A 23,989-nucleotide genomic window follows, 5' to 3' on the forward strand; every position below is an offset into this window, starting at 1 on the left:
GGGTTGGGTACAGTAGGGTGTATTGTCTCGACTCGGGCATTTACCTCCCGCAAGTCCTGCACCGGACGGTAGTCCTGGGTTCCAGGCTTCTGGACAGGCAACGAAGGGGTATTCCATGCGGATTGACACTCTCTTAGAATGCCTGCCTCTAGCAGGCGCCGCAAGTGTCTCGCAATCCCTTGCCTGGCCCGCGCTGGAACCGGGTACTGCCTTATTCTGACTGGGCTTGCTGTACTGGCCAGCTGGACCAGCACTGGTGGCTGGTGGACGGCCAGTCCAGGCAGGTTAGTCTCTGCCCACACCCCTGGTACCTTTGTCTGCAGTGCTTCGGAGACTCCAGCGTCTCCTCGCCCCTCTTCCGGGAGTGCAGCCAGCAGGTACTCCTCGGAGAGGGGGACTGTAACCTCCACGCTGGCTCCTGCCGTGGAGTCTTCCTGCTGCCTGAAGGTTATAGTAGCTTGGAGCTTCTGCAACAGGTCTCTTCCGAGCAGCGGGTATGGACAGTCTGGGATAACTCTTAATTTGGGGCAGTCTTGCTTCCAGTGTCCTTTCTCTCTGCAATATGAACACTGGTCCTTCCCCAGTCGGGGCCTCGGCCTCCTCTGCTGTTGCTGTTTATTATCTCCTTTTCCCTTCTGTGGTACCTGCTGCGCAGCGAGGAGAATTTTGGCCACTTCTTTTGCTCTCCCTACTTCTGGATCATCCCTGTTTATGTACACCTTCTGTGCTATTTCCAGGAGCTTGCTTATATTCTCTCCCTCAAACGCCTCGAGCTTTTGTCATTTCTTTCTAATGCCTGAGGCTGCTTGGGTTACAAAGGCTATGTGAATTAGTCTTCTATTTTCTGGCGCCTCTGGATCTAATGGGGTATATACCCTGTATGCCTCCATCAGCCATTCTAGGAAGGCTCCGGGTGATTCATCCCGCCCCTGAACAACCTCACTTACCTTACTGAAACTCGCGGGCTTTCTTGCTGCTGCCTTAAGACCCCTCAGTAGAGCCCGGCGATACTGGAGGAGCGCTTCCCTTGCGCTGATCACGTGCCGCCCATTAGCTGATCACGAGCCACGCATGCGCTGATCACGCGCCGAGCACGCGCTGATCACGTGCCAAGCATGCGCAAAGCACGCGCTGATCACTGGCGGAGCATGCGCCGATCACGTGCCGAGCATGCGCTGGTCACGTGCGGAGCATGCGCTGATCACGTGCGGAGCACGCGCCGATCACCGTGCCGAGCATGCGCCGATCAGGCACTGATCACGTGCGGGGGCACGCGCTGATCACGCGCTGATCACGTGCGGAGCATGCGCCGATCACGTGCCGAGCACGCGCCGATCACGTGGGGGCACGCGCTGATCACGTGCTGATCACGGCGGAGCACGCGCTGATCACGTGCCCAGCACGCGCCGATCACGTGGGGGGCACGCGCTGATCACGTGCTGATCACGTGCGGAGCACGCGCTGATCACGTGCCGCCCATTAGCTGATCACGTGCCGAGCACGCGCTGATCACGTGCCGCCCATTAGCTGATCACGTGCCGAGCACGCGCTGATCACGTGCCGCCCATTAGCTGATCACGTGCCGCCAATTAGCTGATCACGTGCCGGGCACCTGCTGGTCACGCTCTGGTCACGTGCCGCCCATTGGCTGATCACGTGCCGAGCACACGCAGATCACGTGCTGGGCACGCACTGATCACTCTTACCTCCCGTCCTTGCGAGCAAGAAGGGTCGCAGACTGCTGGGTAGTCAGAGGTGTTTTATTGGCCAAAGTTTCAAAGTTTTACCTGCGCAGGGGCGAACTCTCGGGGTGCCTCCAGAGGCACACGAGTGCCAGAATGGCTGCAAATGAGAGTCGCGCCAAGCGCTCACAGATTAGGGCTCTTATAGGGGCGGGCAAGCAAGCAAGCAGGTTCACAGAAGCAAGGGTGGCGGTTAGCAATTGGCTCGGGGCTATGTCAGGGCTCCTGGTCTTTCCAACGAGTGGACCGTGGAGCTCGTGAGCAGCTCGAGCTCTTACTGATGATTGGATCGTAGAGCTCAGGCCATGTCTTGAGGTAAAAATGTTCCCCCTAACGGGTGTCCGAGAGATTACTGCAAGGCCTTGGCTAAACTCCCTGAAACATCTGCCCACGGCCAGGGGTGGTTTTCTGCCTAAGTCTAAAAATAAACATCTAGTTTAAGCAAACATCTCGGCTCTTCTCCTCACCCCCTAACATTCCCCCCATCTCCTTGGGTAGCAGGTCAAACCCTTGACTCAGTCTCATCAGACGGGAGGATTGTATAGGGTTGAGAGAGTACCATTAGTTTTACTACTTCTATTCTTTCTTTGATGAAGGCTAATAATTTGTTTCATATTATAGGTCCTATGGTTAGTGCTAATATAAGAATCAACACGGGGCCCGCTATAGCAGATATTAATGTGGTTAGCCATGGTGAGGTTTTAAACAGGGATGCATACCAACTGGGGTTTTCTTCTTCTTGTTCTCTATCTTTTAATCTTTTGGTGAGGATTTTGATATTTTCTCGAATTACTCCAGAATGGTTGGCATAAAAACAGCATTCTTCTCCTAGGGCAGCGCATAGCCCTCCTTGCTGTAGGAGAAGAAGGTCTAAGCCTCTTCTATTCTGCAAGGCCACTTCAGCCAGGGAATCTACTTGGCGTGCAAGATAAATCACCTGATCTTGGGTTCAAGATTGTTACCGTGACGGGCTTGCACCTATCTTGGGCACAGCGGGGGTCCTCCTTCCCTGCTGGCGGGTTGGACTTGTCCCTGGTGAGACTGATAAAGGTGTCTGTCTCTATCTTCGGTGTCCACGAGGGGGGTGCCACAATTGTCTCGCAGCCCCAACTTTTGCAATAGTAATCCCCAGCCCCTCCACAGAGATCTTGGAGGTCTTTCATTTCATATCCTGTTCTATGTGGGCACGCAGAGAGGTCTGTATGGAACAGATCTCGGTTTAAATTTTCATTATCGTTACAATTTGATCCCTCCTCCCCCGCAGCTCCCCGTAAGGTTTGGGCTCTGTTTGGGTCATCAGCATGGAGCCCAGTCCCATCGCAAAGTCTGTGTCCAAACCATTGAGAGAGATCGGGCTGGAGGCTTACTCTGCCACTGCTTCCCGTGTTGTTTGTGGCAGTTACTTCACTGGCAGAGAACCTGATTAGAACCCATTGATGGGCGACCCCTTTTGCGAGTGTGACCCAACAGGCGAGCCACACTCCTACGAGCGAGACAAAGTGAGTTTTAGGGGCTCGCCTGGGTCTTGCTGGACTCGCCATCTTTGAGATCCTTCTTCTGGTGCTTGGGCTGCCTTGGTGTGGGATAGGTGGATCCAATATGGCTTTTCTGCTACCCGAACGGCAGTGGGGGTGCTTCACAGTACCTGGAGAGGTCCGATCCACCGAGGCTCTAAGCTTCCTCTCCTATGATTAAGAATCCATACCCACTGTCCAGGCTCCGGTGATTCTGGTGTCTTGCTCTTCCCTTCCTGGTGGTGGGCTTGCCGTAGAGCACGCACCTCGTTCCGAATCTTCTGCAGTGCTTGCAAGGGCCTCATTTAGTCCCCTCTTGCTCCTCTTCGGTGGAGTCTTTGGGATCTGAAGGCAACTCTGGCTGAGGAACCAGGGAGAGCAGGTTGTCATCCTGGCCTGTCGCAGTCTCCCTGGCGGCCGTGTCAGCTAAGTGATTTCCTCTTATAACCGGGGAATCTCCTTTCTGGTGGCCCCTGCAGTGTACGATAGCAACTTTCTTGGGTAGCCATATGGCCTCTAGGAGGGTGAGGACCTCCTCACGGTTTTTAATGTCCTTGCCTCCTGCGGTCAGGAGGCCTCTTTCCTTGTAGATAGCTCCATGGACATGGGCGGTGGCGAATGCATAGCGGCTGTCAGTGTAGATATTGGCGACTTTCCCTTCAGCCAGCCGCAGGGCTTGGATCAGTCCTAGCAACTCTGCCCTCTGTGCTGATGTTCCTTTGGGCAGTGCCTTGTGCCACAGCACCTTATCTTCCGTGGTTACTGCCGCCCCTGCATACCGCTGTCCATCTTTGATAAAACTACTCCCATCAGTAAATAAGGTTAGATCTGCCCTTTCATGGGCCTGGTCCCGCAGGTCTGGGCGGGCCCCGGTTACTGTATCAAGGACCTGGGTGCAGTTATGGACAATTTCTGCATCTGGTATCCGTAGCAGGGTGGCCGGGTTCAAGGCAGTAGTCTTGAGGAACTGCACTGCTGGAGGATTTAACAGCTGTGCCTGATCCTGTGTCAGCCGTGCATTAGATAACCACCTGTCTGGGGGTGACTGTAGGACTTGTTCTATATAATGTTCACTAATGACTTGTATGTCCTGCCCCAGAGTTAGCTTGCTCGCTTCCTTGACTAGCAGCGATGTTGCTGCCATGGCCCTCAGGCAGGCCGGCCGGCCACCCGGAAGCGACTGGCTTGAGCTTCTTGGATAGATAGGCTACGGGTCTCTTCCATGGCCCTAATGTCTGGCTTAATACACCTAGGGCCGCTCCTCCTTTTTCTGCTACAAACAATTGGAAAGGCTTAGTCAAATCTGGCAGGGCTAGAGCTGGGGCAGCTACTAAAGCTTCTTTTAAGGCCTGAAAGGCTTGTCTCTCCTTTTCAGGCCATGTGAATGAGTCCTCTTTGCCCCTGGTTAGCTCATACAAGGGCCTCGCTATTTCTGCAAAGCCTAATATCCACAGCCTGCAGTATCCTACGGCCCCCAGAAATTCACGTAGCTGCCTTTTGGTGGCCGGCTCTGGAATTGGCAGAACCGCCTGAATCCGTTGGCTAGACAGAGTCCTTTGTCCCCCCTGCAAGTTGCACCCCAGGTAACTTACAGTTTGAGTCACCATTTGAGCTTTCTTGGCTGAGACCCGGTATCCCATCCTCTCAAGATCTCGCAGCAGGTCTAGGGTGGCTGTTTCACATTCCTCTTGTTCTTGAGCTGCTACTAGAATGTCATCTACATACTGGAGGAGAACTATGGTGGGGTGAGGTTTCCGGAACTCCTGGAGGTCTTTGCTGAGGGCCTCATTAAAAGTTGTAGGTGAGTTTTTATACCCCTGGGGCAGTCTGGTCCATGTGAACTGCCCTACTAGTCCATTTTCGGGGTCATTCCATTCAAAGGCAACAATCTCCTGGCTCTGGGGGCCAGGGGTATACAAAAGAAGGCATCTTTCAGATGCAGAACAGAGTAATAGGTATGAGTTGGGGGCAACGAGCTTAGCGACGTATACGGGTTGGGTACAGTAGGGTGTATTGTCTCGACTCGGGCATTTACCTCCCGCAAGTCCTGCACCGGACGGTAGTCCTGGGTTCCAGGCTTCTGGACAGGCAACGAAGGGGTATTCCATGCGGATTGACACTCTCTTAGAATGCCTGCCTCTAGCAGGCGCCGCAAGTGTCTCGCAATCCCTTGCCTGGCCCGCGCTGGAACCGGGTACTGCCTTATTCTGACTGGGCTTGCTGTACTGGCCAGCTGGACCAGCACTGGTGGCTGGTGGACGGCCAGTCCAGGCAGGTTAGTCTCTGCCCACACCCCCTGGTACCTTTGTCTGCAGTGCTTCGGAGACTCCAGCGTCTCCTCGCCCCTCTTCCGGGAGTGCAGCCAGCAGGTACTCCTCGGAGAGGGGGACTGTAACCTCCACGCTGGCTCCTGCCGTGGAGTCTTCCTGCTGCCTGAAGGTTATAGTAGCTTGGAGCTTCTGCAACAGGTCTCTTCCGAGCAGCGGGCATGGACAGTCTGGGATAACTCTTAATTTGGGGCAGTCTTGCTTCCAGTGTCCTTTCTCTCTGCAATATGAACACTGGTCCTTCCCCAGTCGGGGCCTCGGCCTCCTCTGCTGTTGCTGTTTATTATCTCCTTTTCCCTTCTGTGGTACCTGCTGCGCAGCGAGGAGAATTTTGGCCACTTCTTTTGCTCTCCCTACTTCTGGATCATCCCTGTTTATGTACACCTTCTGTGCTATTTCCAGGAGCTTGCTTATATTCTCTCCCTCAAACGCCTCGAGCTTTTGTCATTTCTTTCTAATGCCTGAGGCTGCTTGGGTTACAAAGGCTATGTGAATTAGTCTTCTATTTTCTGGCGCCTCTGGATCTAATGGGGTATATACCCTGTATGCCTCCATCAGCCATTCTAGGAAGGCTCCGGGTGATTCATCCCGCCCCTGAACAACCTCACTTACCTTACTGAAACTCGCGGGCTTTCTTGCTGCTGCCTTAAGACCCCTCAGTAGAGCCCGGCGATACTGGAGGAGCGCTTCCCTTGCGCTGATCACGTGCCGCCCATTAGCTGATCACGAGCCACGCATGCGCTGATCACGCGCCGAGCACGCGCTGATCACGTGCCAAGCATGCGCAAAGCACGCGCTGATCACTGGCGGAGCATGCGCCGATCACGTGCCGAGCATGCGCTGGTCACGTGCGGAGCATGCGCTGATCACGTGCGGAGCACGCGCCGATCACCGTGCCGAGCATGCGCCGATCAGGCACTGATCACGTGCGGGGGCACGCGCTGATCACGCGCTGATCACGTGCGGAGCATGCGCCGATCACGTGCCGAGCACGCGCCGATCACGTGGGGGGCACGCGCTGATCACGTGCTGATCACGTGCGGAGCACGCGCTGATCACGTGCCCAGCACGCGCCGATCACGTGGGGGGCACGCGCTGATCACGTGCGGAGCACGCGATGATCACGTGCCGCCCATTAGCTGATCACGTGCCGAGCACGCGCTGATCACGTGCCGCCCATTAGCTGATCACGTGCCGAGCACGCGCTGATCACGTGCCGCCCATTAGCTGATCACGTGCCGAGCACGCGCTGATCACGTGCCGCCCATTAGCTGATCACGTGCCGCCAATTAGCTGATCACGTGCCGGGCACCTGCTGGTCACGCTCTGGTCACGTGCCGCCCATTGGCTGATCACGTGCCGAGCACACGCAGATCACGTGCTGGGCACGCACTGATCACTCTTACCTCCCGTCCTTGCGAGCAAGAAGGGTCGGAGACTGCTGGGTAGTCAGAGGTGTTTTATTGGCCAAAGTTTCAAAGTTTTACCTGCGCAGGGGCGAACTCTCGGGGTGCCTCCAGAGGCACACGAGTGCCAGAATGGCTGCAAATGAGAGTCGCGCCAAGCGCTCACAGATTAGGGCTCTTATAGGGGCGGGCAAGCAAGCAAGCAGGTTCACAGAAGCAAGGGTGGCGGTTAGCAATTGGCTCGGGGCTATGTCAGGGCTCCTGGTCTTTCCAACGAGTGGACCGTGGAGCTCGTGAGCAGCTCGAGCTCTTACTGATGATTGGATCGTAGAGCTCAGGCCATGTCTTGAGGTAAAAATGTTCCCCCTAACGGGTGTCCGAGAGATTACTGCAAGGCCTTGGCTAAACTCCCTGAAACATCTGCCCACGGCCAGGGGTGGTTTTCTGCCTAAGTCTAAAAATAAACATCTAGTTTAAGCAAACATCTCGGCTCTTCTCCTCACCCCCTAACATTCCCCCATCTCCTTGGGTAGCAGGTCAAACCCTTGACTCAGTCTCATCAGACGGGAGGATTGTATAGGGTTGAGAGAGTACCATTAGTTTTACTACTTCTATTCTTTCTTTGATGAAGGCTAATAATTTGTTTCATATTATAGGTCCTATGGTTAGTGCTAATATAAGAATCAACACGGGGCCCGCTATAGCAGATATTAATGTGGTTAGCCATGGTGAGGTTTTAAACAGGGATGCATACCAACTGGGGTTTTCTTCTTCTTGTTCTCTATCTTTTAATCTTTTGGTGAGGATTTTGATATTTTCTCGAATTACTCCAGAATGGTTGGCATAAAAACAGCATTCTTCTCCTAGGGCAGCGCATAGCCCTCCTTGCTGTAGGAGAAGAAGGTCTAAGCCTCTTCTATTCTGCAAGGCCACTTCAGCCAGGGAATCTACTTGGCGTGCAAGATAAATCACCTGATCTTGGGTTCAAGATTGTTACCGTGACGGGCTTGCACCTATCTTGGGCACAGCGGGGGTCCTCCTTCCCTGCTGGCGGGTTGGACTTGTCCCTGGTGAGACTGATAAAGGTGTCTGTCTCTATCTTCGGTGTCCACGAGGGGGGGTGCCACAATTGTCTCGCAGCCCCAACTTTTGCAATAGTAATCCCCAGCCCCTCCACAGAGATCTTGGAGGTCTTTCATTTCATATCCTGTTCTATGTGGGCACGCAGAGAGGTCTGTATGGAACAGATCTCGGTTTAAATTTTCATTATTGTTACAATTTGATCCCTCCTCCCCCGCAGCTCCCCGTAAGGTTTGGGCTCTGTTTGGGTCATCAGCATGGAGCCCAGTCCCATCGCAAAGTCTGTGTCCAAACCATTGAGAGAGATCGGGCTGGAGGCTTACTCTGCCACTGCTTCCCGTGTTGTTTGTGGCAGTTACTTCACTGGCAGAGAACCTGATTAGAACCCATTGATGGGCGACCCCTTTTGCGAGTGTGACCCAACAGGCGAGCCACACTCCTACGAGCGAGACAAAGTGAGTTTTAGGGGCTCGCCTGGGTCTTGCTGGACTCGCCATCTTTGAGATCCTTCTTCTGGTGCTTGGGCTGCCTTGGTGTGGGATAGGTGGATCCAATATGGCTTTTCTGCTACCCGAACGGCAGTGGGGGTGCTTCACAGTACCTGGAGAGGTCCGATCCACCGAGGCTCTAAGCTTCCTCTCCTATGATTAAGAATCCATACCCACTGTCCAGGCTCCGGTGATTCTGGTGTCTTGCTCTTCCCTTCCTGGTGGTGGGCTTGCCGTAGAGCACGCACCTCGTTCCGAATCTTCTGCAGTGCTTGCAAGGGCCTCATTTAGTCCCCTCTTGCTCCTCTTCGGTGGAGTCTTTGGGATCTGAAGGCAACTCTGGCTGAGGAACCAGGGAGAGCAGGTTGTCATCCTGGCCTGTCGCAGTCTCCCTGGCGGCCGTGTCAGCTAAGTGATTTCCTCTTATAACCGGGGAATCTCCTTTCTGGTGGCCCCTGCAGTGTACGATAGCAACTTTCTTGGGTAGCCATATGGCCTCTAGGAGGGTGAGGACCTCCTCACGGTTTTTAATGTCCTTGCCTCCTGCGGTCAGGAGGCCTCTTTCCTTGTAGATAGCTCCATGGACATGGGCGGTGGCGAATGCATAGCGGCTGTCAGTGTAGATATTGGCGACTTTCCCTTCAGCCAGCCGCAGGGCTTGGATCAGTCCTAGCAACTCTGCCCTCTGTGCTGATGTTCCTTTGGGCAGTGCCTTGTGCCACAGCACCTTATCTTCCGTGGTTACTGCCGCCCCTGCATACCGCTGTCCATCTTTGATAAAACTACTCCCATCAGTAAATAAGGTTAGATCTGCCCTTTCATGGGCCTGGTCCCGCAGGTCTGGGCGGGCCCCGGTTACTGTATCAAGGACCTGGGTGCAGTTATGGACAATTTCTGCATCTGGTATCCGTAGCAGGGTGGCCGGGTTCAAGGCAGTAGTCTTGAGGAACTGCACTGCTGGAGGATTTAACAGCTGTGCCTGATCCTGTGTCAGCCGTGCATTAGATAACCACCTGTCTGGGGGTGACTGTAGGACTTGTTCTATATAATGTTCACTAATGACTTGTATGTCCTGCCCCAGAGTTAGCTTGCTCGCTTCCTTGACTAGCAGCGATGTTGCTGCCATGGCCCTCAGGCAGGCCGGCCGGCCACCCGGAAGCGACTGGCTTGAGCTTCTTGGATAGATAGGCTACGGGTCTCTTCCATGGCCCTAATGTCTGGCTTAATACACCTAGGGCCGCTCCTCCTTTTTCTGCTACAAACAATTGGAAAGGCTTAGTCAAATCTGGCAGGGCTAGAGCTGGGGCAGCTACTAAAGCTTCTTTTAAGGCCTGAAAGGCTTGTCTCTCCTTTTCAGGCCATGTGAATGAGTCCTCTTTGCCCCTGGTTAGCTCATACAAGGGCCTCGCTATTTCTGCAAAGCCTAATATCCACAGCCTGCAGTATCCTACGGCCCCCAGAAATTCACGTAGCTGCCTTTTGGTGGCCGGCTCTGGAATTGGCAGAACCGCCTGAATCCGTTGGCTAGACAGAGTCCTTTGTCCCCCCTGCAAGTTGCACCCCAGGTAACTTACAGTTTGAGTCACCATTTGAGCTTTCTTGGCTGAGACCCGGTATCCCATCCTCTCAAGATCTCGCAGCAGGTCTAGGGTGGCTGTTTCACATTCCTCTTGTTCTTGAGCTGCTACTAGAATGTCATCTACATACTGGAGGAGAACTATGGTGGGGTGAGGTTTCCGGAACTCCTGGAGGTCTTTGCTGAGGGCCTCATTAAAAGTTGTAGGTGAGTTTTTATACCCCTGGGGCAGTCTGGTCCATGTGAACTGCCCTACTAGTCCATTTTCGGGGTCATTCCATTCAAAGGCAACAATCTCCTGGCTCTGGGGGGCCAGGGGTATACAAAAGAAGGCATCTTTCAGATGCAGAACAGAGTAATAGGTATGAGTTGGGGGCAACGAGCTTAGCGACGTATACGGGTTGGGTACAGTAGGGTGTATTGTCTCGACTCGGGCATTTACCTCCCGCAAGTCCTGCACCGGACGGTAGTCCTGGGTTCCAGGCTTCTGGACAGGCAACGAAGGGGTATTCCATGCGGATTGACACTCTCTTAGAATGCCTGCCTCTAGCAGGCGCCGCAAGTGTCTCGCAATCCCTTGCCTGGCCCGCGCTGGAACCGGGTACTGCCTTATTCTGACTGGGCTTGCTGTACTGGCCAGCTGGACCAGCACTGGTGGCTGGTGGACGGCCAGTCCAGGCAGGTTAGTCTCTGCCCACACCCCTGGTACCTTTGTCTGCAGTGCTTCGGAGACTCCAGCGTCTCCTCGCCCCTCTTCCGGGAGTGCAGCCAGCAGGTACTCCTCGGAGAGGGGGACTGTAACCTCCACGCTGGCTCCTGCCGTGGAGTCTTCCTGCTGCCTGAAGGTTATAGTAGCTTGGAGCTTCTGCAACAGGTCTCTTCCGAGCAGCGGGTATGGACAGTCTGGGATAACTCTTAATTTGGGGCAGTCTTGCTTCCAGTGTCCTTTCTCTCTGCAATATGAACACTGGTCCTTCCCCAGTCGGGGCCTCGGCCTCCTCTGCTGTTGCTGTTTATTATCTCCTTTTCCCTTCTGTGGTACCTGCTGCGCAGCGAGGAGAATTTTGGCCACTTCTTTTGCTCTCCCTACTTCTGGATCATCCCTGTTTATGTACACCTTCTGTGCTATTTCCAGGAGCTTGCTTATATTCTCTCCCTCAAACGCCTCGAGCTTTTGTCATTTCTTTCTAATGCCTGAGGCTGCTTGGGTTACAAAGGCTATGTGAATTAGTCTTCTATTTTCTGGCGCCTCTGGATCTAATGGGGTATATACCCTGTATGCCTCCATCAGCCATTCTAGGAAGGCTCCGGGTGATTCATCCCGCCCCTGAACAACCTCACTTACCTTACTGAAACTCGCGGGCTTTCTTGCTGCTGCCTTAAGACCCCTCAGTAGAGCCCGGCGATACTGGAGGAGCGCTTCCCTTGCGCTGATCACGTGCCGCCCATTAGCTGATCACGAGCCACGCATGCGCTGATCACGCGCCGAGCACGCGCTGATCACGTGCCAAGCATGCGCAAAGCACGCGCTGATCACTGGCGGAGCATGCGCCGATCACGTGCCGAGCATGCGCTGGTCACGTGCGGAGCATGCGCTGATCACGTGCGGAGCACGCGCCGATCACCGTGCCGAGCATGCGCCGATCAGGCACTGATCACGTGCGGGGGCACGCGCTGATCACGCGCTGATCACGTGCGGAGCATGCGCCGATCACGTGCCGAGCACGCGCCGATCACGTGGGGGGCACGCGCTGATCACGTGCTGATCACGTGCGGAGCACGCGCTGATCACGTGCCCAGCACGCGCCGATCACGTGGGGGGGCACGCGCTGATCACGTGCGGAGCACGCGATGATCACGTGCCGCCCATTAGCTGATCACGTGCCGAGCACGCGCTGATCACGTGCCGCCCATTAGCTGATCACGTGCCGAGCACGCGCTGATCACGTGCCGCCCATTAGCTGATCACGTGCCGAGCACGCGCTGATCACGTGCCGCCCATTAGCTGATCACGTGCCGCCAATTAGCTGATCACGTGCCGGGCACCTGCTGGTCACGCTCTGGTCACGTGCCGCCCATTGGCTGATCACGTGCCGAGCACACGCAGATCACGTGCTGGGCACGCACTGATCACTCTTACCTCCCGTCCTTGCGAGCAAGAAGGGTCGCAGACTGCTGGGTAGTCAGAGGTGTTTTATTGGCCAAAGTTTCAAAGTTTTACCTGCGCAGGGGCGAACTCTCGGGGTGCCTCCAGAGGCACACGAGTGCCAGAATGGCTGCAAATGAGAGTCGCGCCAAGCGCTCACAGATTAGGGCTCTTATAGGGGCGGGCAAGCAAGCAAGCAGGTTCACAGAAGCAAGGGTGGCGGTTAGCAATTGGCTCGGGGCTATGTCAGGGCTCCTGGTCTTTCCAACGAGTGGACCGTGGAGCTCGTGAGCAGCTCGAGCTCTTACTGATGATTGGATCGTAGAGCTCAGGCCATGTCTTGAGGTAAAAATGTTCCCCTAACGGGTGTCCGAGAGATTACTGCAAGGCCTTGGCTAAACTCCCTGAAACATCTGCCCACGGCCAGGGGTGGTTTTCTGCCTAAGTCTAAAAATAAACATCTAGTTTAAGCAAACATCTCGGCTCTTCTCCTCACCCCCTAACATTCCCCCATCTCCTTGGGTAGCAGGTCAAACCCTTGACTCAGTCTCATCAGACGGGAGGATTGTATAGGGTTGAGAGAGTACCATTAGTTTTACTACTTCTATTCTTTCTTTGATGAAGGCTAATAATTTGTTTCATATTATAGGTCCTATGGTTAGTGCTAATATAAGAATCAACACGGGGCCCGCTATAGCAGATATTAATGTGGTTAGCCATGGTGAGGTTTTAAACAGGGATGCATACCAACTGGGGTTTTCTTCTTCTTGTTCTCTATCTTTTAATCTTTTGGTGAGGATTTTGATATTTTCTCGAATTACTCCAGAATGGTTGGCATAAAAACAGCATTCTTCTCCTAGGGCAGCGCATAGCCCTCCTTGCTGTAGGAGAAGAAGGTCTAAGCCTCTTCTATTCTGCAAGGCCACTTCAGCCAGGGAATCTACTTGGCGTGCAAGATAAATCACCTGATCTTGGGTTCAAGATTGTTACCGTGACGGGCTTGCACCTATCTTGGGCACAGCGGGGGTCCTCCTTCCCTGCTGGCGGGTTGGACTTGTCCCTGGTGAGACTGATAAAGGTGTCTGTCTCTATCTTCGGTGTCCACGAGGGGGGTGCCACAATTGTCTCGCAGCCCCAACTTTTGCAATAGTAATCCCCAGCCCCTCCACAGAGATCTTGGAGGTCTTTCATTTCATATCCTGTTCTATGTGGGCACGCAGAGAGGTCTGTATGGAACAGATCTCGGTTTAAATTTTCATTATCGTTACAATTTGATCCCTCCTCCCCCGCAGCTCCCCGTAAGGTTTGGGCTCTGTTTGGGTCATCAGCATGGAGCCCAGTCCCATCGCAAAGTCTGTGTCCAAACCATTGAGAGAGATCGGGCTGGAGGCTTACTCTGCCACTGCTTCCCGTGTTGTTTGTGGCAGTTACTTCACTGGCAGAGAACCTGATTAGAACCCATTGATGGGCGACCCCTTTTGCGAGTGTGACCCAACAGGCGAGCCACACTCCTACGAGCGAGACAAAGTGAGTTTTAGGGGCTCGCCTGGGTCTTGCTGGACTCGCCATCTTTGAGATCCTTCTTCTGGTGCTTGGGCTGCCTTGGTGTGGGATAGGTGGATCCAATATGGCTTTTCTGCTACCCGAACGGCAGTGGGGGTGCTTCACAGTACCTGGAGAGGTCCGATCCACCGAGGCTCTAAGCTTCCTCTCCTATGATTAAGAATCCATACCCACTGTCCAGGCTCCGGTGATTCTGGTGTCTTGCTCTTCCCTTCCTGGTGGTGGGCTTGCCGTAGAGCACGCACCTCGTTCCGAATCTTCTGCAGTGCTTGCAAGGGCCTCATTTAGTCCCCTCTTGCTCCTCTTCGGTGGAGTCTTTGGGATCTGAAGGCAACTCTGGCTGAGGAACCAGGGAGAGCAGGTTGTCATCCTGGCCTGTCGCAGTCTCCCTGGCGGCCGTGTCAGCTAAGTGATTTCCTCTTATAACCGGGGAAGCTCCTTTCTGGTGGCCCCTGCAGTGTACGATAGCAACTTTCTTGGGTAGCCATATGGCCTCTAGGAGGGTGAGGACCTCCTCACGGTTTTTAATGTCCTTGCCTCCTGCGGTCAGGGAGGCCTCTTTCCTTGTAGATAGCTCCATGGACATGGGCGGTGGCGAATGCATAGCGGCTGTCAGTGTAGATATTGGCGACTTTCCCTTCAGCCAGCCGCAGGGCTTGGATCAGTCCTAGCAACTCTGCCCTCTGTGCTGATGTTCCTTTGGGCAGTGCCTTGTGCCACAGCACCTTATCTTCCGTGGTTACTGCCGCCCCTGCATACCGCTGTCCATCTTTGATAAAACTACTCCCATCAGTAAATAAGGTTAGATCTGCCCTTTCATGGGCCTGGTCCCGCAGGTCTGGGCGGGCCCCGGTTACTGTATCAAGGACCTGGGTGCAGTTATGGACAATTTCTGCATCTGGTATCCGTAGCAGGGTGGCCGGGTTCAAGGCAGTAGTCTTGAGGAACTGCACTGCTGGAGGATTTAACAGCTGTGCCTGATCCTGTGTCAGCCGTGCATTAGATAACCACCTGTCTGGGGGTGACTGTAGGACTTGTTCTATATAATGTTCACTAATGACTTGTATGTCCTGCCCCAGAGTTAGCTTGCTCGCTTCCTTGACTAGCAGCGATGTTGCTGCCATGGCCCTCAGGCAGGCCGGCCGGCCACCCGGAAGCGACTGGCTTGAGCTTCTTGGATAGATAGGCTACGGGTCTCTTCCATGGCCCTAATGTCTGGCTTAATTCACCTAGGGCCGCTCCTCCTTTTTCTGCTACAAACAATTGGAAAGGCTTAGTCAAATCTGGCAGGGCTAGAGCTGGGGCAGCTACTAAAGCTTCTTTTAAGGCCTGAAAGGCTTGTCTCTCCTTTTCAGGCCATGTGAATGAGTCCTCTTTGCCCCTGGTTAGCTCATACAAGGGCCTCGCTATTTCTGCAAAGCCTAATATCCACAGCCTGCAGTATCCTACGGCCCCCAGAAATTCACGTAGCTGCCTTTTGGTGGCCGGCTCTGGAATTGGCAGAACCGCCTGAATCCGTTGGCTAGACAGAGTCCTTTGTCCCCCCTGCAAGTTGCACCCCAGGTAACTTACAGTTTGAGTCACCATTTGAGCTTTCTTGGCTGAGACCCGGTATCCCATCCTCTCAAGATCTCGCAGCAGGTCTAGGGTGGCTGTTTCACATTCCTCTTGTTCTTGAGCTGCTACTAGAATGTCATCTACATACTGGAGGAGAACTATGGTGGGGTGAGGTTTCCGGAACTCCTGGAGGTCTTTGCTGAGGGCCTCATGAAAAGTTGTAGGTGAGTTTTTATACCCCTGGGGCAGTCTGGTCCATGTGAACTGCCCTACTAGTCCATTTTCGGGGTCATTCCATTCAAAGGCAACAATCTCCTGGCTCTGGGGGGCCAGGGGTATACAAAAGAAGGCATCTTTCAGATGCAGAACAGAGTAATAGGTATGAGTTGGGGGCAACGAGCTTAGCGACGTATACGGGTTGGGTACAGTAGGGTGTATTGTCTCGACTCGGGCATTTACCTCCCGCAAGTCCTGCACCGGACGGTAGTCCTGGGTTCCAGGCTTCTGGACAGGCAACGAAGGGGTATTCCATGCGGATTGACACTCTCTTAGAATGCCTGCCTCTAGCAGGCGCCGCAAGTGTCTCGCAATCCCTTGCCTGGCCCGCGCTGGAACCGGGTACTGCCTTATTCTGACTGGGCTTGCTGTACTGGCCAGCTGGACCAGCACTGGTGGCTGGTGGACGGCCAGTCCAGGCAGGTTAGTCTCTGCCCACACCCCTGGTACCTTTGTCTGCAGTGCTTCGGAGACTCCAGCGTCTCCTCGCCCCTCTTCCGGGAGTGCAGCCAGCAGGTACTCCTCGGAGAGGGGGACTGTAACCTCCACGCTGGCTCCTGCCGTGGAGTCTTCCTGCTGCCTGAAGGTTATAGTAGCTTGGAGCTTCTGCAACAGGTCTCTTCCGAGCAGCGGGCATGGACAGTCTGGGATAACTCTTAATTTGGGGCAGTCTTGCTTCCAGTGTCCTTTCTCTCTGCAATATGAACACTGGTCCTTCCCCAGTCGGGGCCTCGGCCTCCTCTGCTGTTGCTGTTTATTATCTCCTTTTCCCTTCTGTGGTACCTGCTGCGCAGCGAGGAGAATTTTGGCCACTTCTTTTGCTCTCCCTACTTCTGGATCATCCCTGTTTATGTACACCTTCTGTGCTATTTCCAGGAGCTTGCTTATATTCTCTCCCTCAAACGCCTCGAGCTTTTGTCATTTCTTTCTAATGCCTGAGGCTGCTTGGGTTACAAAGGCTATGTGAATTAGTCTTCTATTTTCTGGCGCCTCTGGATCTAATGGGGTATATACCCTGTATGCCTCCATCAGCCATTCTAGGAAGGCTCCGGGTGATTCATCCCGCCCCTGAACAACCTCACTTACCTTACTGAAACTCGCGGGCTTTCTTGCTGCTGCCTTAAGACCCCTCAGTAGAGCCCGGCGATACTGGAGGAGCGCTTCCCTTGCGCTGATCACGTGCCGCCCATTAGCTGATCACGAGCCACGCATGCGCTGATCACGCGCCGAGCACGCGCTGATCACGTGCCAAGCATGCGCAAAGCACGCGCTGATCACTGGCGGAGCATGCGCCGATCACGTGCCGAGCATGCGCTGGTCACGTGCGGAGCATGCGCTGATCACGTGCGGAGCACGCGCCGATCACCGTGCCGAGCATGCGCCGATCAGGCACTGATCACGTGCGGGGGCACGCGCTGATCACGCGCTGATCACGTGCGGAGCATGCGCCGATCACGTGCCGAGCACGCGCCGATCACGTGGGGGGCACGCGCTGATCACGTGCTGATCACGTGCGGAGCACGCGCTGATCACGTGCCCAGCACGCGCCGATCACGTGGGGGGCACGCGCTGATCACGTGCTGATCACGTGCGGAGCACGCGATGATCACGTGCCGCCCATTAGCTGATCACGTGCCGAGCACGCGCTGATCACGTGCCGCCCATTAGCTGATCACGTGCCGAGCACGCGCTGATCACGTGCCGCCCATTAGCTGATCACGTGCCGAGCACGCGCTGATCACGTGCCGCCCATTAGCTGATCACGTGCCGCCAATTAGCTGATCACGTGCCGGGCACCTGCTGGTCACGCTCTGGTCACGTGCCGCCCATTGGCTGATCACGTGCCGAGCACACGCAGATCACGTGCTGGGCACGCACTGATCACTCTTACCTCCCGTCCTTGCGAGCAAGAAGGGTCGGAGACTGCTGGGTAGTCAGAGGTGTTTTATTGGCCAAAGTTTCAAAGTTTTACCTGCGCAGGGGCGAACTCTCGGGGTGCCTCCAGAGGCACACGAGTGCCAGAATGGCTGCAAATGAGAGTCGCGCCAAGCGCTCACAGATTAGGGCTCTTATAGGGGCGGGCAAGCAAGCAAGCAGGTTCACAGAAGCAAGGGTGGCGGTTAGCAATTGGCTCGGGGCTATGTCAGGGCTCCTGGTCTTTCCAACGAGTGGACCGTGGAGCTCGTGAGCAGCTCGAGCTCTTACTGATGATTGGATCGTAGAGCTCAGGCCATGTCTTGAGGTAAAAATGTTCCCCCTAACGGGTGTCCGAGAGATTACTGCAAGGCCTTGGCTAAACTCCCTGAAACATCTGCCCACGGCCAGGGGTGGTTTTCTGCCTAAGTCTAAAAATAAACATCTAGTTTAAGCAAACATCTCGGCTCTTCTCCTCACCCCCCTAACATTCCCCCATCTCCTTGGGTAGCAGGTCAAACCCTTGACTCAGTCTCATCAGACGGGAGGATTGTATAGGGTTGAGAGAGTACCATTAGTTTTACTACTTCTATTCTTTCTTTGATGAAGGCTAATAATTTGTTTCATATTATAGGTCCTATGGTTAGTGCTAATATAAGAATCAACACGGGGCCCGCTATAGCAGATATTAATGTGGTTAGCCATGGTGAGGTTTTAAACAGGGATGCATACCAACTGGGGTTTTCTTCTTCTTGTTCTCTATCTTTTAATCTTTTGGTGAGGATTTTGATATTTTCTCGAATTACTCCAGAATGGTTGGCATAAAAACAGCATTCTTCTCCTAGGGCAGCGCATAGCCCTCCTTGCTGTAGGAGAAGAAGGTCTAAGCCTCTTCTATTCTGCAAGGCCACTTCAGCCAGGGAATCTACTTGGCGTGCAAGATAAATCACCTGATCTTGGGTTCAAGATTGTTACCGTGACGGGCTTGCACCTATCTTGGGCACAGCGGGGGTCCTCCTTCCCTGCTGGCGGGTTGGACTTGTCCCTGGTGAGACTGATAAAGGTGTCTGTCTCTATCTTCGGTGTCCACGAGGGGGGTGCCACAATTGTCTCGCAGCCCCAACTTTTGCAATAGTAATCCCCAGCCCCTCCACAGAGATCTTGGAGGTCTTTCATTTCATATCCTGTTCTATGCGGGCATGCAGAGAGGTCTGTATGGAACAGATCTCGGTTTAAATTTTCATTATCGTTACAATTTGATCCCTCCTCCCCCGCAGCTCCCCGTAAGGTTTGGGCTCTGTTTGGGTCATCAGCATGGAGCCCATTCCCATCGCAAAGTCTGTGTCCAAACCATTGAGAGAGATCGGGCTGGAGGCTTACTCTGCCACTGCTTCCCGTGTTGTTTGTGGCAGTTACTTCACTGGCAGAGAACCTGATTAGAACCCATTGATGGGCGACCCCTTTTGCGAGTGTGACCCAACAGGCGAGCCACACTCCTACGAGCGAGACAAAGTGAGTTTTAGGGGCTCGCCTGGGTCTTGCTGGACTCGCCATCTTTGAGATCCTTCTTCTGGTGCTTGGGCTGCCTTGGTGTGGGATAGGTGGATCCAATATGGCTTTTCTGCTACCCGAACGGCAGTGGGGGTGCTTCACAGTACCTGGAGAGGTCCGATCCACCGAGGCTCTAAGCTTCCTCTCCTATGATTAAGAATCCATACCCACTGTCCAGGCTCCGGTGATTCTGGTGTCTTGCTCTTCCCTTCCTGGTGGTGGGCTTGCCGTAGAGCACGCACCTCGTTCCGAATCTTCTGCAGTGCTTGCAAGGGCCTCATTTAGTCCCCTCTTGCTCCTCTTCGGTGGAGTCTTTGGGATCTGAAGGCAACTCTGGCTGAGGAACCAGGGAGAGCAGGTTGTCATCCTGGCCTGTCGCAGTCTCCCTGGCGGCCGTGTCAGCTAAGTGATTTCCTCTTATAACCGGGGGAATCTCCTTTCTGGTGGCCCCTGCAGTGTACGATAGCAACTTTCTTGGGTAGCCATATGGCCTCTAGGAGGGTGAGGACCTCCTCACGGTTTTTAATGTCCTTGCCTCCTGCGGTCAGGAGGCCTCTTTCCTTGTAGATAGCTCCATGGACATGGGCGGTGGCGAATGCATAGCGGCTGTCAGTGTAGATATTGGCGACTTTCCCTTCAGCCAGCCGCAGGGCTTGGATCAGTCCTAGCAACTCTGCCCTCTGTGCTGATGTTCCTTTGGGCAGTGCCTTGTGCCACAGCACCTTATCTTCCGTGGTTACTGCCGCCCCTGCATACCGCTGTCCATCTTTGATAAAACTACTCCCATCAGTAAATAAGGTTAGATCTGCCCTTTCATGGGCCTGGTCCCGCAAGTCTGGGCGGGCCCCGGTTACTGTATCAAGGACCTGGGTGCAGTTATGGACAATTTCTGCATCTGGTATCCGTAGCAGGGTGGCCGGGTTCAAGGCAGTAGTCTTGAGGAACTGCACTGCTGGAGGATTTAACAGCTGTGCCTGATCCTGTGTCAGCCGTGCATTAGATAACCACCTGTCTGGGGGTGACCGTAGGACTTGTTCTATATAATGTTCACTAATGACTTGTATGTCCTGCCCCAGAGTTAGCTTGCTCGCTTCCTTGACTAGCAGCGATGTTGCTGCCATGGCCCTCAGGCAGGCCGGCCGGCCACCCGGAAGCGACTGGCTTGAGCTTCTTGGATAGAGAGGCTACGGGTCTCTTCCATGGCCCTAATGTCTGGCTTAATTCACCTAGGGCCGCTCCTCCTTTTTCTGCTACAAACAATTGGAAAGGCTTAGTCAAATCTGGCAGGGCTAGAGCTGGGGCAGCTACTAAAGCTTCTTTTAAGGCCTGAAAGGCTTGTCTCTCCTTTTCAGGCCATGTGAATGAGTCCTCTTTGCCCCTGGTTAGCTCATACAAGGGCCTCGCTATTTCTGCAAAGCCTAATATCCACAGCCTGCAGTATCCTACGGCCCCCAGAAATTCACGTAGCTGCCTTTTGGTGGCCGGCTCTGGAATTGGCAGAACCGCCTGAATCCGTTGGCTAGACAGAGTCCTTTGTCCCCCCTGCAAGTTGCACCCCAGGTAACTTACAGTTTGAGTCACCATTTGAGCTTTCTTGGCTGAGACCCGGTATCCCATCCTCTCAAGATCTCGCAGCAGGTCTAGGGTGGCTGTTTCACATTCCTCTTGTTCTTGAGCTGCTACTAGAATGTCATCTACATACTGGAGGAGAACTATGGTGGGGTGAGGTTTCCGGAACTCCTGGAGGTCTTTGCTGAGGGCCTCATTAAAAGTTGTAGGTGAGTTTTTATACCCCTGGGGCAGTCTGGTCCATGTGAACTGCCCTACTAGTCCATTTTCGGGGTCATTCCATTCAAAGGCAACAATCTCCTGGCTCTGGGGGGCCAGGGGTATACAAAAGAAGGCATCTTTCAGATGCAGAACAGAGTAATAGGTATGAGTTGGGGGCAACGAGCTTAGCGACGTATACGGGTTGGGTACAGTAGGGTGTATTGTCTCGACTCGGGCATTTACCTCCCGCAAGTCCTGCACCGGACGGTAGTCCTGGGTTCCAGGCTTCTGGACAGGCAACGAAGGGGTATTCCATGCGGATTGACACTCTCTTAGAATGCCTGCCTCTAGCAGGCGCCGCAAGTGTCTCGCAATCCCTTGCCTGGCCCGCGCTGGAACCGGGTACTGCCTTATTCTGACTGGGCTTGCTGTACTGGCCAGCTGGACCAGCACTGGTGGCTGGTGGACGGCCAGTCCAGGCAGGTTAGTCTCTGCCCACACCCCTGGTACCTTTGTCTGCAGTGCTTCGGAGACTCCAGCGTCTCCTCGCCCCTCTTCCGGGAGTGCAGCCAGCAGGTACTCCTCGGAGAGGGGGACTGTAACCTCCACGCTGGCTCCTGCCGTGGAGTCTTCCTGCTGCCTGAAGGTTATAGTAGCTTGGAGCTTCTGCAACAGGTCTCTTCCGAGCAGCGGGCATGGACAGTCTGGGATAACTCTTAATTTGGGGCAGTCTTGCTTCCAGTGTCCTTTCTCTCTGCAATATGAACACTGGTCCTTCCCCAGTCGGGGCCTCGGCCTCCTCTGCTGTTGCTGTTTATTATCTCCTTTTCCCTTCTGTGGTACCTGCTGCGCAGCGAGGAGAATTTTGGCCACTTCTTTTGCTCTCCCTACTTCTGGATCATCCCTGTTTATGTACACCTTCTGTGCTATTTCCAGGAGCTTGCTTATATTCTCTCCCTCAAACGCCTCGAGCTTTTGTCATTTCTTTCTAATGCCTGAGGCTGCTTGGGTTACAAAGGCTATGTGAATTAGTCTTCTATTTTCTGGCGCCTCTGGATCTAATGGGGTATATACCCTGTATGCCTCCATCAGCCATTCTAGGAAGGCTCCGGGTGATTCATCCCGCCCCTGAACAACCTCACTTACCTTACTGAAACTCGCGGGCTTTCTTGCTGCTGCCTTAAGACCCCTCAGTAGAGCCCGGCGATACTGGAGGAGCGCTTCCCTTGCGCTGATCACGTGCCGCCCATTAGCTGATCACGAGCCACGCATGCGCTGATCACGCGCCGAGCACGCGCTGATCACGTGCCAAGCATGCGCAAAGCACGCGCTGATCACTGGCGGAGCATGCGCCGATCACGTGCCGAGCATGCGCTGGTCACGTGCGGAGCATGCGCTGATCACGTGCGGAGCACGCGCCGATCACCGTGCCGAGCATGCGCCGATCAGGCACTGATCACGTGCGGGGGCACGCGCTGATCACGCGCTGATCACGTGCGGAGCATGCGCCGATCACGTGCCGAGCACGCGCCGATCACGTGGGGGGCACGCGCTGATCACGTGCTGATCACGTGCGGAGCACGCGCTGATCACGTGCCCAGCACGCGCCGATCACGTGGGGGGCACGCGGGCTGATCACGTGCGGAGCACGCGATGATCACGTGCCGCCCATTAGCTGATCACGTGCCGAGCACGCGCTGATCACGTGCCGCCCATTAGCTGATCACGTGCCGAGCACGCGCTGATCACGTGCCGCCCATTAGCTGATCACGTGCCGAGCACGCGCTGATCACGTGCCGCCCATTAGCTGATCACGTGCCGCCAATTAGCTGATCACGTGCCGGGCACCTGCTGGTCACGCTCTGGTCACGTGCCGCCCATTGGCTGATCACGTGCCGAGCACACGCAGATCACGTGCTGGGCACGCACTGATCACTCTTACCTCCCGTCCTTGCGAGCAAGAAGGGTCGCAGACTGCTGGGTAGTCAGAGGTGTTTTATTGGCCAAAGTTTCAAAGTTTTACCTGCGCAGGGGCGAACTCTCGGGGTGCCTCCAGAGGCACACGAGTGCCAGAATGGCTGCAAATGAGAGTCGCGCCAAGCGCTCACAGATTAGGGCTCTTATAGGGGCGGGCAAGCAAGCAAGCAGGTTCACAGAAGCAAGGGTGGCGGTTAGCAATTGGCTCGGGGCTATGTCAGGGCTCCTGGTCTTTCCAACGAGTGGACCGTGGAGCTCGTGAGCAGCTCGAGCTCTTACTGATGATTGGATCGTAGAGCTCAGGCCATGTCTTGAGGTAAAAATGTTCCCCCTAACGGGTGTCCGAGAGATTACTGCAAGGCCTTGGCTAAACTCCCTGAAACATCTGCCCACGGCCAGGGGTGGTTTTCTGCCTAAGTCTAAAAATAAACATCTAGTTTAAGCAAACATCTCGGCTCTTCTCCTCACCCCCTAACATTCCCCCATCTCCTTGGGTAGCAGGTCAAACCCTTGACTCAGTCTCATCAGACGGGAGGATTGTATAGGGTTGAGAGAGTACCATTAGTTTTACTACTTCTATTCTTTCTTTGATGAAGGCTAATAATTTGTTTCATATTATAGGTCCTATGGTTAGTGCTAATATAAGAATCAACACGGGGCCCGCTATAGCAGATATTAATGTGGTTAGCCATGGTGAGGTTTTAAACAGGGATGCATACCAACTGGGGTTTTCTTCTTCTTGTTCTCTATCTTTTAATCTTTTGGTGAGGATTTTGATATTTTCTCGAATTACTCCAGAATGGTTGGCATAAAAACAGCATTCTTCTCCTAGGGCAGCGCATAGCCCTCCTTGCTGTAGGAGAAGAAGGTCTAAGCCTCTTCTATTCTGCAAGGCCACTTCAGCCAGGGAATCTACTTGGCGTGCAAGATAAATCACCTGATCTTGGGTTCAAGATTGTTACCGTGACGGGCTTGCACCTATCTTGGGCACAGCGGGGGTCCTCCTTCCCTGCTGGCGGGTTGGACTTGTCCCTGGTGAGACTGATAAAGGTGTCTGTCTCTATCTTCGGTGTCCACGAGGGGGGTGCCACAATTGTCTCGC

The sequence above is a fragment of the Artibeus jamaicensis genome, unplaced genomic scaffold (genome assembly GCF_021234435.1).
Source record: "Artibeus jamaicensis isolate MK-2021 breed Jamaican fruit bat unplaced genomic scaffold, CSHL_Jam_final scaffold_916, whole genome shotgun sequence".
Classification (NCBI taxonomy): Eukaryota; Metazoa; Chordata; class Mammalia; order Chiroptera; family Phyllostomidae; genus Artibeus; species Artibeus jamaicensis.